Source organism: Mixophyes fleayi, chromosome 12, assembly GCF_038048845.1.
Source record: "Mixophyes fleayi isolate aMixFle1 chromosome 12, aMixFle1.hap1, whole genome shotgun sequence".
NCBI classification, from domain to species: domain Eukaryota; kingdom Metazoa; phylum Chordata; class Amphibia; order Anura; family Limnodynastidae; genus Mixophyes; species Mixophyes fleayi.
The window spans coordinates 59,459,593-59,475,215 of record NC_134413.1 but is presented as its reverse complement, the minus strand read 5'-3'; the positions used below and the strand labels follow the sequence as shown (position 1 = coordinate 59,475,215).

The window sequence follows — 15,623 nt, the reverse complement described above, 5'->3', positions numbered from 1 at the left end:
GAATGCCACCTTTGCAACAAGTCAGTTTGTCAAATTACTGCCCTTGTAGATCTACCCCAGTCAATGTGTAGGAGCAACAACAACTCAACAGCGAAGTTGTACTCAACACACAACGACACAAGGTCTGGAAAGGGACGGGACAGCTGAATTGTGTAGCTCACAACAGCCTCATGAAACAATGTCTGTACAAGAACTGTTTGTAGTGAGCCTCATGGATTGGGCTTCCGTTGCCAAGCAGCTAACACAAGCCTCAGATCACCATGCACAATGCTAAACTTCCACTGCAACGTACACCACCATCGGAACTGGCAGTCTCACAGATGAATCTGGGTTTGGTGGATGCCAGTAGAACTCCTCCTACCTAATTGTGCACTGCAAACTATAAAGTGTAGTGGAGGAGGAATAATGGTCTGGGACTGTTTTTCATGTTTTGGCCTGGGCCCCTTAGTTCCAGTGAAGGGAAATCTTAACAATGATGTTGGATGCAAATGACTAGGATCAGAGAAGTCATTGGGCGACGGGAGGAGAATGGGTGGTGGGTAATTATGTTTTTAATTGCATTTTTTACGTGTCTCACAGCCTTTAAACTGTCAAAAAATGTCCATGTGGTTTAAAGCGTTAATTAACATTTTTATATAATTAAAACAATATTTTTTTATATAGCGTTCAAGAGTAAATACGGTCCATTAACCTGCAAGTATGTTTTTAGCCTGTGAGGAAACCGAAGCTCACAGAGGAAACTCACACTGACATGGGCTGCAAACTCCACACAGATAGAGCCCTGGTTAGAATCAAACATATGACCTCACCACTGTGAAGCAGCAATGTTAACCACTGTACCATCATGTTACCCGCAGTACAGACTGATTCTCCTCATATTTTCCCTAGTTGCCAAGAACACCCGTATAAGGAAACTCTTCTCAGATGGCCCTATTTTAGGGGTGGCAGAGATGAGGGTAAGCCTCCACGCTCTCAACTTGGCTCTCCACATCTCTTCCAAAACCCCAGTCACTAGAGAAAGGAGTAATCTTCTCCTGTACCCTGGTCCTCTCCCCATGACAATCGCCAATCTCACTCCTGCAGTGAGAGGCCGGTGACTGCATTGGTATGGAGAGGTCAGTAGCATCAGGAGACAACATTTAACCACGTATTATGATTGTGTTAGTTTGTATTTTGAAGCCCCTCATGTATTTATTGTTTATAGTAGCAGTGGCACTATCGGTCATGCAGTGACATTTCTGGTGCTATTACCAGTGTAAGAGCATTATATAGGTAATCACTGTTTAAACTTAAGGTGGATGTATCCTTTAATTTACATGTATTGATTGGTGAGAGGAAGATTGAAAAAAAATTCTTTAGTCAATTCGGAGTGCAAAAAACAATTTTTTAAACAGTCTTTGTTACTGCCAGGAAAGTTTACTTGTTTGGAGTATCTATAAGGATAGAGCATTGTTAATGAAACTGCAAGGCTAATTACCTAATATTAGTTGATGCAGTGCTTAGAAAATACAAATTTTTGTAGAACTCTAATACATACACCACCAGCTTTGCATTGCATTTAAATCTTTGAAGAAGGAAAGTTGTTTATTTTTCCTTGCTTAATGAAAAATGCCTGTTAATCATCCAAGCTAGAAATTAATGAGTTTTCAGAAACATGTTTTCCCTCTGTTTTGGTATATTAAAAGAACTTATCAGTCAACTTGTTTCCTCTCCAGTAATTTTTACAGGCCTTTTTCACCATATCTGCTCTGGCATTATATTCTCTTTCCTGTGCACCAGTTTTGATGTCCTCTGATATAACTGGAAATGGTAAGGGTGAGAAGATTCACTATCAAAATATGGCAAAATGGCTGCCATATATAATGTTTGCATTTAATTTTTTTCAACAATATTATAGAAAGTCAATATTCAAAGTGTTCCCTGAGGCGTACTCTCTTATTCCTGCTGATGGAGTACTTTAAATGCAAATTTAAAACAACCTTTCAATTATTGTGAAGTTACTATACTATAAAGGATTTGTCCATTCTATTGCTCTTTACTTCTTACTTCTGAGAGGCTTCCTTCCATCAGATCACCCACCCCGCAAGAGCTTGCACGCCAGGGTTGCTGTAATGTAGAGAGTAACCTGCCTGGGTTCTCTTTAAAACTCAATATGATATATGACTACATTCTGAACATGTTCTCTTGATGACTTTTATCTCGGATTCCTATGTTGGGTGTGTCTTCATTTTTTTGCTGCCAGGTTGACATTCTCTAGATCTACCTATATATTTTACTCTGTAGTAACTTGCATTAAAATAGGTCATGTATCTTGAGAAAGCAGTCATTACTTCACTGTCAATTTTTAAAAATGAATAATCATAGCAATGCTCTGCTTCTGTCCATGCTAGTAATATAGTTTCTATTATTAGAGGCCATTGCTTTGGGCATATACAGCAGATTTTGTATATTGATATTTGGAATTTGGATATTTGCAATTAGAATAAAAATAAGCATCAGTGTCTCATTTGAACATTCTAGATGAATATAATGTTTCTGCTCTGAGTTATGAAAAGTAACAGATACTGATGTGGCCAAATCTAAACAAGTTGTGTACTTGCAATGATGTACAATGAGTGAGGGTGGATATAGAATACAGAGGGTGCCACAATAATAGGCATAACTATAGGATCCCTGAAGCAACTAGGGTATGATCTAAATGCCATCCTACAGGTTTGTGGACAGACTGCTATTGAAACTTATTGCGATAGGCAGGGCTCATTGGCCTCTGTTGCTTAAGGGTCGCTGTACTCAACCCTGTGATGTGATTTGCAGAGTGCACAACTATGCTATCAAAGAGCAAATTATGGCCGAAGCCCATCACCTAAATTATTTGGAGTTTGACAGTGCACATATTTAATTGTTTATAAGCATAGCTTGGGGAACTGTTAAACAGGGCAGAGCGTTGCTCCATTTCCGTGCTTGTCTCAACAGGTGGGGATTACCCTTTTAGGTTAACTAGAGAATTTCTGGACTGCCATTGGGATTCTTTTAATAATGTGTCTGGATAGGTTGTCAGCCTAGCCTAGCCTTGGAAACCCTGGCACCTAGTGGAACAGACCCATTCTAGAGAGCTTGTAGAGATGTACTGTTCTTTGGCTAATAAAGCCACCACTTCACCTCATGGTTTAGGCTAGGTACACACTACAGGAAATTTCTAACGGTAAAATCGCTAAATATATTGCATCAACGACTGAAGTCCTGATCAGCACGCCGATCCATGCGTACACATATAGGTGTTTTAAATGATGTTTACAGAATTTAGCATCTGAGCTGTGTTTGTTGTCTGTCATAACCATCGTCTCAAAAGATCATTACTCCGTACACACTATAGTTATATGGCCTTCCAGCAGCAATATGCTAAATAAATTTAAATGGCTAAACCTCAGCGCACACAATGGCCACAAACAAAGATTCAGAAGTTAACATATTCTGTGGTTCAGACACAGGTGTAAATATATTTCTAGCCAGCCATTATCATAGAAAATTAAACACACATGGAGGTATTAATGAGCATAATTGGTGCAATTATAAAAGTAGACGCACAAAAAAATGGTATATATTATATTTGTACTCTGCCGTTCTATTAAAAAAATAGAATACACAGAGGAATAGGAAAACATCATGTAATAATGTGAATATCATAATACAGAAGTGAAGAAATGGACACGTCACATCCGTAAATGAGACTTTGAGAATATGTGGTTTGACATGTGTTAACATTACATTTTGTATAGACTTGCGTACAGGAACACATAAATGACATATGTAGCATGTAAAATAGGTTTATTATTGCTTCGCCATTAAAATAACACTGTGACTGGATCACTTATAAATAACTTCTGGTATAAATTTATTTAAAGGAAATAAAGCAGGGGCGTTTATTTATATAATTGCGCGTGCACTTATTTTTGATATTATGTATATTTTGGTAAGGGAAATCTTTAATTTCTGAGACCAGGGAAAGAAATTTATTTCTTGTTTAACCTTGCTAGGGGAGATGCATTATTTCTTAAGGTAGATACCGGATACAATAAGCCTTTGTGGATGGAAATGTTTTGTGGGGAAGTGACTTGTTTGGGGTTTGTACCTTTCTTTGGGAATGTGTATTCTGGACTGTCTGAAGAAGGGGCCCCATGCTAATTCTTTTGATGTGTGAAGGTCCAACTTTGAAGGCAGGAACTTTTAATTAAGACTTGCTCCTAGATTCTCTGCATCTGAAAACCAGATGCAGGACATCACAGCATCTCTAGAATTTCATAGATAAGTGTAAATATTGTTGGCTTTGCAATGCATGTAAATCCATGTTTGTGTAAACACATTGCATCCTGATTCTAAAAATAGCCTTTGTCCAAATCGGTATAAAAAGCCGTTTTATACACTGAAATGTATCATTTTGATATTCCATCTGACCTGATCACTGGTACCTTCAACCAGTGTGAGAGCAAATAAACATTACTTGCTTCAAAGACCTGCTTAAAAACATCTTCAATATTGCTGTATTCCTGTGACCTGCAGATTAGACCCTAAATCTAATCCGTTCTCTGGCTGTTTCTGAGGTTGGACCCAGCTTTTCCAGTACCACCGCTCTGTCTGTTACCCTGCAGCCCTGGTCAGTGTGATAGGCCAGGGGGATCCATCCACAGCACCCCTGATCCATAGTAAGAGGTCAGGAGTACTAGACCAGGTACCCAAGTAACTGGGTACACTTGCAGCATCGGTTACCCAGAAGAAACCCGGTACTGGATGCTGGTAAAGAGTCCAGTGCTGGCAGCATTTGTAAGCCCCTCCTACTGCGGCAAGAGGGCACATTTGGGATAGCGAAAGGGGACAGTGGCAAAGTAAGCCCAGCCGGTTCCCAGCAACAACAGACAGGGTGGCATAGGCGGTCCATCCTGTCGCAAACACTTTTCCCATTTGTTTGACGTTTTGACAGCGCATCACGTGCCAGACGTCGAGACATCATAAACTTAAATATACACGCCCAGAAAGGCATCGCTTTTGGAGGAGCTATCGGCAGATAGTCGGACAGATGGTCGGGAGTACGTACACACTGCAGGATTAGAAATACATTGTTCCATCATTGAACGACATTTTTAGTTCAGTTTTTAAAAATCAAATGAAACGATTCAATGAGCTTTGGACTGATGATCGTTTGGTGCAGTGTACACACTAATGCCATATCAGGCCGAGCTGTTGTTGATCGTTTGATTGGACTGATGGTCGTCAGAAAACACTGTAGTTTCTACCCAGCCTTAAAAAAGCCTTTTGAATATGTTGATGTATGGTTTTGTCTAATTCAGGTTTTTCCTTGTTTTTCTTTTGTTTTCAGAAATGAGCAAATATTTTTGTTTTTCTTTGCACCATGTAGTGACGGGACAATGAGTATATAACAAAAAGGGTTTGTTGGTGGAACTTAATATGTTGACTATAAATGATCCTAGCTACCTCTCATTTCTCATACCTGATTTATCTCATGGTCTTTTGGGAGCAAAGAGGTTGCCATACTTCACAACTACTCGTATTGTGACTTTCCTTCAATACTAACACCTTTTCAATTAAGTATTGATGACACCATGGTTAGGTAATTTCCAGTGACTTTTTAGCTCTCGTAGGTCCTTGTCTACTTTTCTGTTTACCTGGTGTCAGAGGTTTAAATGGCTAAATAAGAAGTTCCCCTGTAGCATAGGAATAATGAATGTATCGGAGTTCTTTCTCACTCTTCCACTCTACTTTTGTTCTAATCCAGTATCATTAATTATTGATAAGAGTTTTGTGTACGTTAAGTGGGTTCCCTTACAAGTAACATGTTATCTTCCAAGTTCTTTGTGTGAGGTATTGTCTATCGTTCCTCCTATCCCCAGAGTCTTACCTTGAGATCGTAAGTACATCCTCATGGGCTTAATGCCCTTTGGTGGGGTTAAAGCCACAATGTTGCTTAAGCTGTAGACAGTAAGTAGCTGCAATCGGGGAGCTGGAAACAAATGAAGCATAATTATAACCGTTGGGACCATGAAACATTGCATTCACGAAGAAACCTAAAACTTGATGTTCAATAATGTATAAAAAGGTGCACTACTGTAAGCCTTGAATTTCCCTTTGAAAATGACCCCAGCTTAAATGTATTTCTGTGTGTAAAAGAAACTGTAGAAAAACTCACTGCATTCCTATTTACCTCAGCCTGTGATAGTGTTCCTGTAATATTGTAGATGATGAAATTAACATGAATTGTACTACAATTAAGTATTCCTGATCAACTTTATCCATCTTTTTCTGTATGAATTATTGTGTGAGTTGATACTGTTCCTGCATAATTAAAATGGATAAAGTAAATCTAGGACTAGTTTTTGAAAATGTGCCATACTTTGCATTTGGAAGTATTTTTCTGAAGACTCTGCTTAGACAGCCAAATTCAAGAATGGCTGGGTTCAAGCCCATTGTGGAGTAAATTCCAATAATAATAATACAAAACTGCTTAGTTTATTGGTATGTGCCCACCAATTAAAATTCAGTGATGCAAGTATTGTAAGAGGTTATTTTGATCATTAAGAAACTAAAAATGTGTTTGTTTTTTTTACTTGTTTATATATACAACTAACTTAGATCTAATTCATATATGGCTAAACAATGAAAACTGAAAATGTATACAAAACCTTAAATGAAAACTCTAGGGGCCTGAGTCATTAAGGAAAGTAAGGCAAAAAAAGGAGTTAATGTTCTCTGGGACAAACCATGTTACAATACAAGGGGGGCAAATTAGTTTATTATTTTGCAGATAAGTTAAATACTGGCTGTTTTTACATCTAACAGACAAATACTTGCTAGCTTTATTTTTACACTGAAATTTAAAGTTGATCTAGGACATGCCCTACCTCAACTATAATTCTAACCCCACATTTTAAATTTACCTCCCCCTCCAATGCACAATGCAACATGGTCTTGCTCAATGTTACTCCTTTTTTAAGCTTTGCTCTCCTTAATGACTCAGGCCCTAGATGTCCACCCAGCTACGGTGGCCCTGGACATGGGAACTCCATGGCTCTACCACTGCAGTTAAAAAAAAAATAAAAAAAAATGTGAGTGCTATATGTGCAGGGGTTCGGTGTACAGTTATTCAGGAACTGTTTTTCACACCTTTTTTAAAGCTCAATTGCTTGTCGACTATTTCTGTAATGATCTCTAGTCTAATGTTGGCCTCACAAGTGCTAATCTTGGATCTCGGCCTGAGTGCTATGATCATTGTCCTATTTGGCCACACATGTATGTGACCAGGGGGTAAATTTATTTTACTCCGATTTTTTTCAAGTCACTGGAAATTGCCGAGTTTACAGCTAAAATTTAAAGCGGCGCTGGCTTGTAAAAGCAAGTTTGCCTTTACATTCCAGCGCCGCTTTAAATTTTAGCTGTAAACTCGCCGATTTCCGGCGACTTGGAAAAAATCGGAGTAAAATAAATTTACCCACAAGTTTAAATGCGATCCAATCCTTTGCCACATTGCAAATTAATAATGGTTATTGACTTTTTTTAGTGAATTAATAATAGTTACTCACTTCTGTTAGTGTAGTTGGAACACAAGGCTGATTAGTGGTCATCTAGTCTTATTTTTTATTTCTTGAACTGTTCGATTTACCTAATGTTTTCCAGCTTCAGTTACTACAAATACTCTGTTAAACAAAAAAAGCCATGCAAGGCACTGCAGTTAGTCATCCCAATGCCTGTTTCATATATAGAGCAGTTTGCTCATGCCGCTTTCAGTTTAGTATATAACATGAACATATACTGATTTAAACTTTTTTTTTTTTTTTTTTTAGTGCAGTTAGAACTAAAGAACAAACAATTCGACACGGATGGCACTAATGACTAATTGTGTGTGTGTGTATATATATATATATATATAATCTCTCAAAGACAATTCGTGTTAATGATATCTAGGTATAGTCTCTTTTGAGCTTCTCAAGTACCAAAAAATAAACACAATTTGAACAGTACTTATAGTGAATAATGTTCCTTTTGACTTCCAATCTTTTATGTTGTGTGAATTTCAATATGATGTGTGGCCGTGTTCAACCTCAAATGATCCAAATATGTACTTTTTCAATTCTTTCCCAGCAATATATAAAAGCATATAATAGTGCAAAATTGTATGAATAAATCATACTACAAGGTTTTGAAAAACCAATTCCAGTGCACTCAGATAGGTGTGATGCAACACCCTGAAACTGCAATCATCTGAGCCGCACCCCTAAGTGAATACACTGACAGGGCTTTTTCCAAAGATAGCATGTAACTCTGATGGAATCTTTCTTGTTTGGTTTGTCTCCTTTTATCATTCAACTTTTCTTCAAACAATCCATTCCATGTTGTAATCATATAACTCCATATGTAATAAACGTATAAAGAAATGGCACTAAGTGCATTATTATTTAAAAACAGACTTTATTATAGAACCACAAATTATAAAAAGAAATATATTTCAAAAATAATCCACAACACTGCAGCCTGCATAAAGGAGTATTGAAAAAGTATGTCTTTGGATCATTTGTAGTTGAACACGGTCACACATTATATTGAAATTCACACAACGTAAAAGATTGGAAGTTAAAAGGAACATTATTCACTATAAGTACTGTTTAAATTTTGTTTATTTTTCGGGACTTGAGAAGCTCAAAAGAGAATATACCTAGATGTCATTGAAATTTATTGTCTTTGATATATACTGTATATGTTAGTTTGTCAGTAGCGCCATCTTTGTGTCTAAATGTTTGTTTTTTTAGATCGGGTTGTGTTGGAATCACATGTGGGTCAGAGTCCATACTCAAAGGGCTACTTAAGACTATTTGTTGCACTGATTCACTTTAATTCTTGTTCTTTTCTATGCAGTGCCAAGCTGAAAGCTAGAGAGAGAGAAATGGAGTCCTATGGCACTCACCGTTTGAAGAGTTTAATAACAGATTAAATTCAAAGTAGTGGTGAGTGATGCCTAAATATATGTAATGTCAGACACTGAAACTGGCTAAAATTTAGCTTTTTTTTTTCTGCATCAAAATAACTGGTCTGAAATTTGGATTTTGCCATGTTGCCAATTGCTTATTTCACAGCAGACCAAGTGTGTCATGCAACATGTTAGGCTCACATAGGCACATTATAAATAAAAATACAGTGTTCCAGAACTAGATCCTAATTCTAAAACACGTCAATCAAACCACTTTAACACTGACGACTTCATTTGTTAAGTAACGGAGTGCCCTGGTGTTACTTGTTTGTAGCAAAAACACTCAGCCGCTAGTAGCAAAGACGCAAAATAAATATATATCTACAGTATAATTTTCTATACCTCATTGCAATAAGTGCTAGTTAAATGATTTGTTTATAATTGTTATTAAATGACAGATGTTCTGTATATAAATCCAATATTTCTAGTTATAAAGCATTGTAAATTAACAGCTGTTTTTTTTTAATTTATGTACATCTAAAATTTACATCCATATTTTGGTTGGTCAGCATGAGTTTGATTCTCAACCATGACCTTATCTGTGTGGGGTTTGTATGTTCTCCCTGTGTTTGCGTGGGTTTCTTCCAGGTGCTCCGGATTCCGCCCACACTACAAAAACATACAAGTAGGTTAATTGGCTGCTGTTTAATTGACCTTAGTCTCTCTCGGTCGGTGTGTGTGTGTGGTGTTGCATTTATATGCTTGTGGAAACATTGGCCTGTTTACACACCAACCCTGTTGGGACCTGAGTAATAGTGGGGACAAAAATTGAGGTCCCCACAATTCTTCTCAAGGCTAATCAATGCAGGGGACCTTGCTGATATGCTCAGCATAAAAATCTGGCATGTCACCTGCGAGTCGCGTTTGTCGGACCAAAAGTGTGCGTGTGTCCAATGTGGAGGGGAGAGTGTTTGTGCATCCCAACGCCAGACGTCGGTAGACCGTCCATATGTATAGCAGGAGCAGGAAGAGAAAGTGACTGCAGTCGTCTGGTGCTTTGTACACCAAACGGTTCACAGTCTCATCCGTCTGCTGCTGAAGGTAAAGCGGGGACAGTGGAGCATGACTGAGCCCACCGGTGGCTCCGACTATAGCCCGGAGAGCAGTGGAAATGAGTATGCACCTGACACTTCAAAGGAGAGCAGTTCAGACACCAGCGGTGATGCCCCATTGCCCACCAGTGGGCAGGTACCCATGGGTTCTATGCAGCGTCTTAAACACAGAGGGTCGTAGAGACGACGCTGTGTCTGTTCAAAGGGTTTCCAGAAACAGTGATGGGTCCAGGGCATACAACAAAAAGCAGTACTGCCTGTACAGTGAGAAGCCCCTCTCACCCCAATGTGATTGAAGTAGCCTGAGCCGTGAAATTCCCCAAGCATTCGAAAGGAAGGTGCATGCAAATGGCACATCTTCGCATTAGGGGCAACTTTGTCCACAGTGCTGAGGCAATTAGAAGAGGTCATGGTGATCTGGTCCTGTGCAAACTTCCAGACGAAGAGATGGATGCTGAAGGCTTCATGCACTGTGCCGCCTGTCAAGGCTTGTTTGCAAGGAAATACCTATTTCCACACATGGAGATTTAATCTAAACCAAAGAGGGAACAAGCTCACTCCAGTCACTGTGTGCCTTTGCTCAGCCTGTTCCACCTGACCTCAGTGGTGGCTTTTGGAAGCTCTTGATCGACATGACCCAGGATGAAGTCTTACACGCAGTCAAAAATAACCTATGCATCACGCAGATGGGGCAGCACCTCTTCAACCGGGTCTTTTCAGATGTTGGCAGGCACGAGTTCATCCGTTAGAAGCTTAGAGAAATGGGCAGGATACTGCTAGAGGCCAGAAGAGGTACCCTTTCGGAGAGGATGGAAGACTTTACCACCCCGTCGAACTTTGTGCATGTAGTATGATGAGGAAACAGGTACTGTGACAGGATGGACTGCCTATGCCACCCTGTCTGTTGTTGTTGGGAACCAGCTGGGCTTACTTTGCCACCGTCCCCTTTCGTTATTCCAAATAGAATACACCCCTCCTGCCACAGTTGGAGGAGCCTGCTGCCACCACTGGGCTCCTTTATGGCGCCCAGAACCACATTCCTTCTGGGTAACTGTCACTGCTGGGGTACCCTCTTGCTGGTGTACCTGGGCTGTTACTCCGGACCTCTTACTCAGGGTTGCTGTGGATGGATTCCCCCTGGCTCTATCACACTGATCAGAGCTGAAGGGTTGCAGGTAGAGCGGTGGTACCGGAAAAGCTGGGTCCAACCTCAGAAACAGCCGGAGAACGGATTAGATTTAGGGTCTAATCTGCAAGTCAGAGGAATACAGCAATATTGAAGATGTTTTCAAGCAGGTCTTTGAAGCAAGTGATGTTTATTTGCTCTCACACTGGTTGAAGGTACCAGTGATCAGGTCAGATGGAACATCAGAATGATACATTTCAGTGTACAAGACAGTGCTTTTTATACTGATTTGGACACAGGCTATTTTTAGAATCAGGATGCAATGTGTTTACACAAACATGGATTTACATGCATTGCAAAGCCAACAATATTTACACTTATCTATGGAATTCTTAAAACCTTGTTGCATCTTACAGTGGACAGCAAGTCTAATTACATCTTCCTATTACAATCACACATCAAAAGGTCTAATTAGCATGAGATTAGCACGAGTCCTTCTTCCAACAGTTGCAGAATACACATTTCCTCTAAAGAAAAGAATTCCCCAGGAAAGTTGTAAACCCCAAACAAGACATTTCTTTACACCAAGATATACAAAAGGCTTTCAAAACAAAGGATTATTGTATCCGACATATACATCAGAAACAAGGCATTTCCTCTAGAAAGGTTAAAACAAACAAGTTTCTTCCCTGGTCTCAGAAATAAGGATTTCCTATATCAAAATATACACAATATCAAAAATAAGTGCATTGGCAATTATATAAATAAGCGCCCTGCGCGATTTCCTTTAAATACATTTATACCATTAGTTATTTATAAGTGATCCAGTCACAGGTACATTTAAGACACCCTCGCTGGCACTCAAGGTTGGGCATGGCCTGCAAAAGGGCTGCACTGCTGTGGTTGATAACACACTAAACTTCAGGAAGCTATATGCGGCAAGATGGAACGAGTTGATCTAATCAGCTGCCTTGAAAACTCTTAAGGAGTCCAAGTGGAACATGCCTCAGCTCTTACCTTTCATGGAAGATGTGAAAAAATGCACTTGTACCTCGATGAGAAGCAGCAAGCCTACCGAAGTGTACTATCCACCAGGCCTCGGTTAACCACTGGGCACTGTTTGCTAAAGTCACCCTGGCACAGGTGATCTTATTCAATCGAAGAAGGGAAGAGGAAGTTTCCAAACCATGTTGCTGACGACATTCTCCTCGGTAGATACTTCGGATCTACCCAAAGATGTGTCCTTAGCGATTTCCAAGATTGAGGGGAAGCCCTGCCGGCACTTCACTCGAAATACGAGGAAAGCGAGGGAGAAAAGTCCACATCCTGCTGACACTAGCCATGCAAGCTGCAATGGAACTTCTCTCAGAGAAGCGTGAAGAATGTGGAGTGGATATCAAAAATGTCTACATGTTTGCCAGACCAGCTGCCTTGTCACACTTCAGAGACTCCAATTGGATACGACTGCCTGTCTTCCACGAAGCTTTGAAAGCACATTGCCACTCTCTTGAAGGTTCTCAACCTAAACGACACAGCACTCGATCAGTTGGCAGACTTCCTTGGGCACAACATCAGGGTGCATCCAATGTCCTATTTTATTTGTACAGTCAAAATAGCTGGCTATTCATCCTAACTTTAATTAAATGTGACATCTAGATCTACAAAACAGAAGAATTGGTATGATCAGGACGCGTGTGCCAGAGTGTTTGAGGTAGGACAGAAGGTCCTTGTTCTGATGCCCACGCGACAGAACAAGCTCCAGGCTGCCTGGGCTGGCCCGTACACAGACTCAAAATGCCTGAGTGACATCACTTACGTGATGTCATTTGATAGCGACCGTTGGTGGCAGGGGACCTACCATGTAAATATGTTGAAGGCATACAACGAGCATGTGTAGGTAGCGGATTGCTGCTCCCCAACTGAGGAACCAGGAAGTGATCCACTACCTGACCTCACGGATGCCAGAAGTGAAGGTGGTGTAGAGGAAGTAGGCTGGGATGTGCAGTTGAGTGCCCACAAGAGAGAGCAGCTTGAGGCAGTACTGTGGCCCTTTGCGACTCAGTTCAGTAGGAAGCCTGGTCGGACTTCCTTGGTGATGCACCATGTGGACATTGGTGAGCATAGGTCAGTTAGGCAACCCACTTTTTTAGTCTCACCGTAAGCCAAGGAAAATATATACAAGGAGGTACAGGAAATGCTTGAGCTAGGGGTGATCCAGCCATCGCATAGTCTATGGGCGTACTCCATTGTATTGGTTCCCAAGTAGGACAATGCAGTTTTGCGTAGACTACTGCCGATTGAACGAGGTGACCGTTTCTGATGCCTATCCCCTGCTCCGAATTGACGCTCTGTTAGACGAGTTAGCTGGGGCAAAGTATAATTCCACCTTTGACTTGAGCAAGGGGTATTAACAGATACCGCATTCATCACCCCATTTGGCCTGTTCGAGGTTAAGTCCATGCCATTCGGGATGAAGAACGCTCCGGCCACCTTCCAGCGTGTGGTTGATTACCTGCTGGAAGGGTTTAAAGGCTTTGCTCAGGCTTACTTGGGTGACATTGCCATTTTCAGTAAATCCTGGGAGGACCATCTGAAACATGTAGGGCAAGTGTTGGAGAAAATTCAGTGGGCAGGTCTGACCATCAGAGCAGGTAGGTGTCAAATAGGGATCAGAAGTACAGTACGTGGGTCAACGTGTGGGGGGAGGTAGGTTTAAGCCAGAACCAGCTAAGGTAGAGGCAATCTGAGACTGGCCCCGGTCCACAACCCAAAAACAAATAGTGACCTTCTTTGGGACTGCATGGTATTACAGATGTTCCATCCCAGACTTTAGTGCTGTAGCGAAGCTCCTGACAGATCTCACTAAGAAGAAACTCCCCAAAGTAGTTGACTGGACCCCGCTTGTGAGCTGGCATTTCAGTTGTTAAAGGAAGCCCTGGTTTGCACTTCAATACTATTGGCGCCCGATTATGACAAGGACTGTATTGTGCAAACTGATGCATCACAGTATGGACTTGGAGCAGTACTTATCCAGGTGGGGCCAGATGGGCAGGAGTAACTGCTAAACCGGGAGGTGGGGTAAGTCACAATTGAGAAGGAATGTTTGGCCATTGTTTGGGTAGTAAAAAAACTTCAACCTTATTTGTATGGACAACATTTTACTGCGGTGACTGATCTCAATTGTGACAGGATGGACCACCTATGCCACCCTATCTGTTACTGCTGGGAACCGGCTGGGCTTACTTTGTCACTGTTCCCTTACATTATCCCAAGTGCGCCCTCTTGTTGCAGTAGGAGAGGCTTACAATGCTGCCACCGGTCTTACCGGCATCCAGTACTGGGTTTCTCCTGGGTAATTGACACTGCCAGTGTACTTCGTTACTGGTGTACCTGGGCTGGTACTCATGATCTCTTACTATGGATCGGGACTGCTGTGGATGGATCCCCCCTGGCTTTTCACACTGACCAGAGCTGTAGGGTAGCAGGCAGAGTGGTGGTACCGGAATATCTGGGTCCAAACTTTAGAAACAGCCGGGAACAGATTAGATTTTAGGTCTGATCTGTAGGTCACAGGATTTTCAGCATGGAAGATAGTTTCAAGTAGGTCTTTGAAGCAATTAATGTGTATTTGCTCTCACACTGATTAAATGTACCAGTGATCAGGACAAACCTCTGATGAAATCACCCGCAGGTGATGAAACGCGTCAGAGAGAGAGAGCATGCTGAGCATCTACTGACTCCACGCAAGTGTACTGTTGCTTCTACGTTTCTTCATACATCCATCACTAACACTGCCGAGGTATTCCGGTCATTGAACTTTTTTCACGAATCCCCACGGTTCTATTGGACGATCACCAACGCTCCTACTAGAGTTACAGGCACTTTGGGTCCTGCTCGTCTTTTGACCACACGGAACACGCTGTTTTACAGGGTATTGCATCCCCCATACCATCTCACGGGAAGACTTCTCGAATTAAGGTCTGTACAGCATTTCCTTATTCATTACAAGAGGGAGAGCCGGCTACAATCATTCGGCAGTGTTGATGAAAGAACGGTAACATTCACAAGCACCTTCCGTTTGCGTTTGGAGGATCCCGAATTATATGAGATTGTTGGGATTGTATCCATTTATCACATTGGTGTGGCCACACCGTCTCTATTGATTTCATCGGGATCGTAGTCAGCAGCCCCTGCCACGTACATTGTGTTGTGGCATTTATACATATATTTTTATATGGTGTTTTATGTCTATCATTGAGATATACAATCTTTTTGATTGCTTTTATATTCATTCCACTGGCCAGTGATGTTCTCTCTGAATTTATTTGTTTGTTTTATGGATTAAAGTTTTTATTTTACTCTCACTGACTGTTTCAGCAGATTCTGTGTTCACTGACTGTCAGTGCTGTGCTTT

The 15,623-nt window shown here is 41.0% G+C and overlaps 1 protein-coding gene across 3 annotated transcripts in view; it reads left to right on the top strand.

Annotated features, from left to right (window-relative positions):
• Positions 1–15,623, top strand: part of FUT8 (fucosyltransferase 8) — a 230,499-nt gene that overhangs the window by 22,656 nt on the left and 192,220 nt on the right. The gene's annotated exons all lie outside the window — the stretch shown is intronic.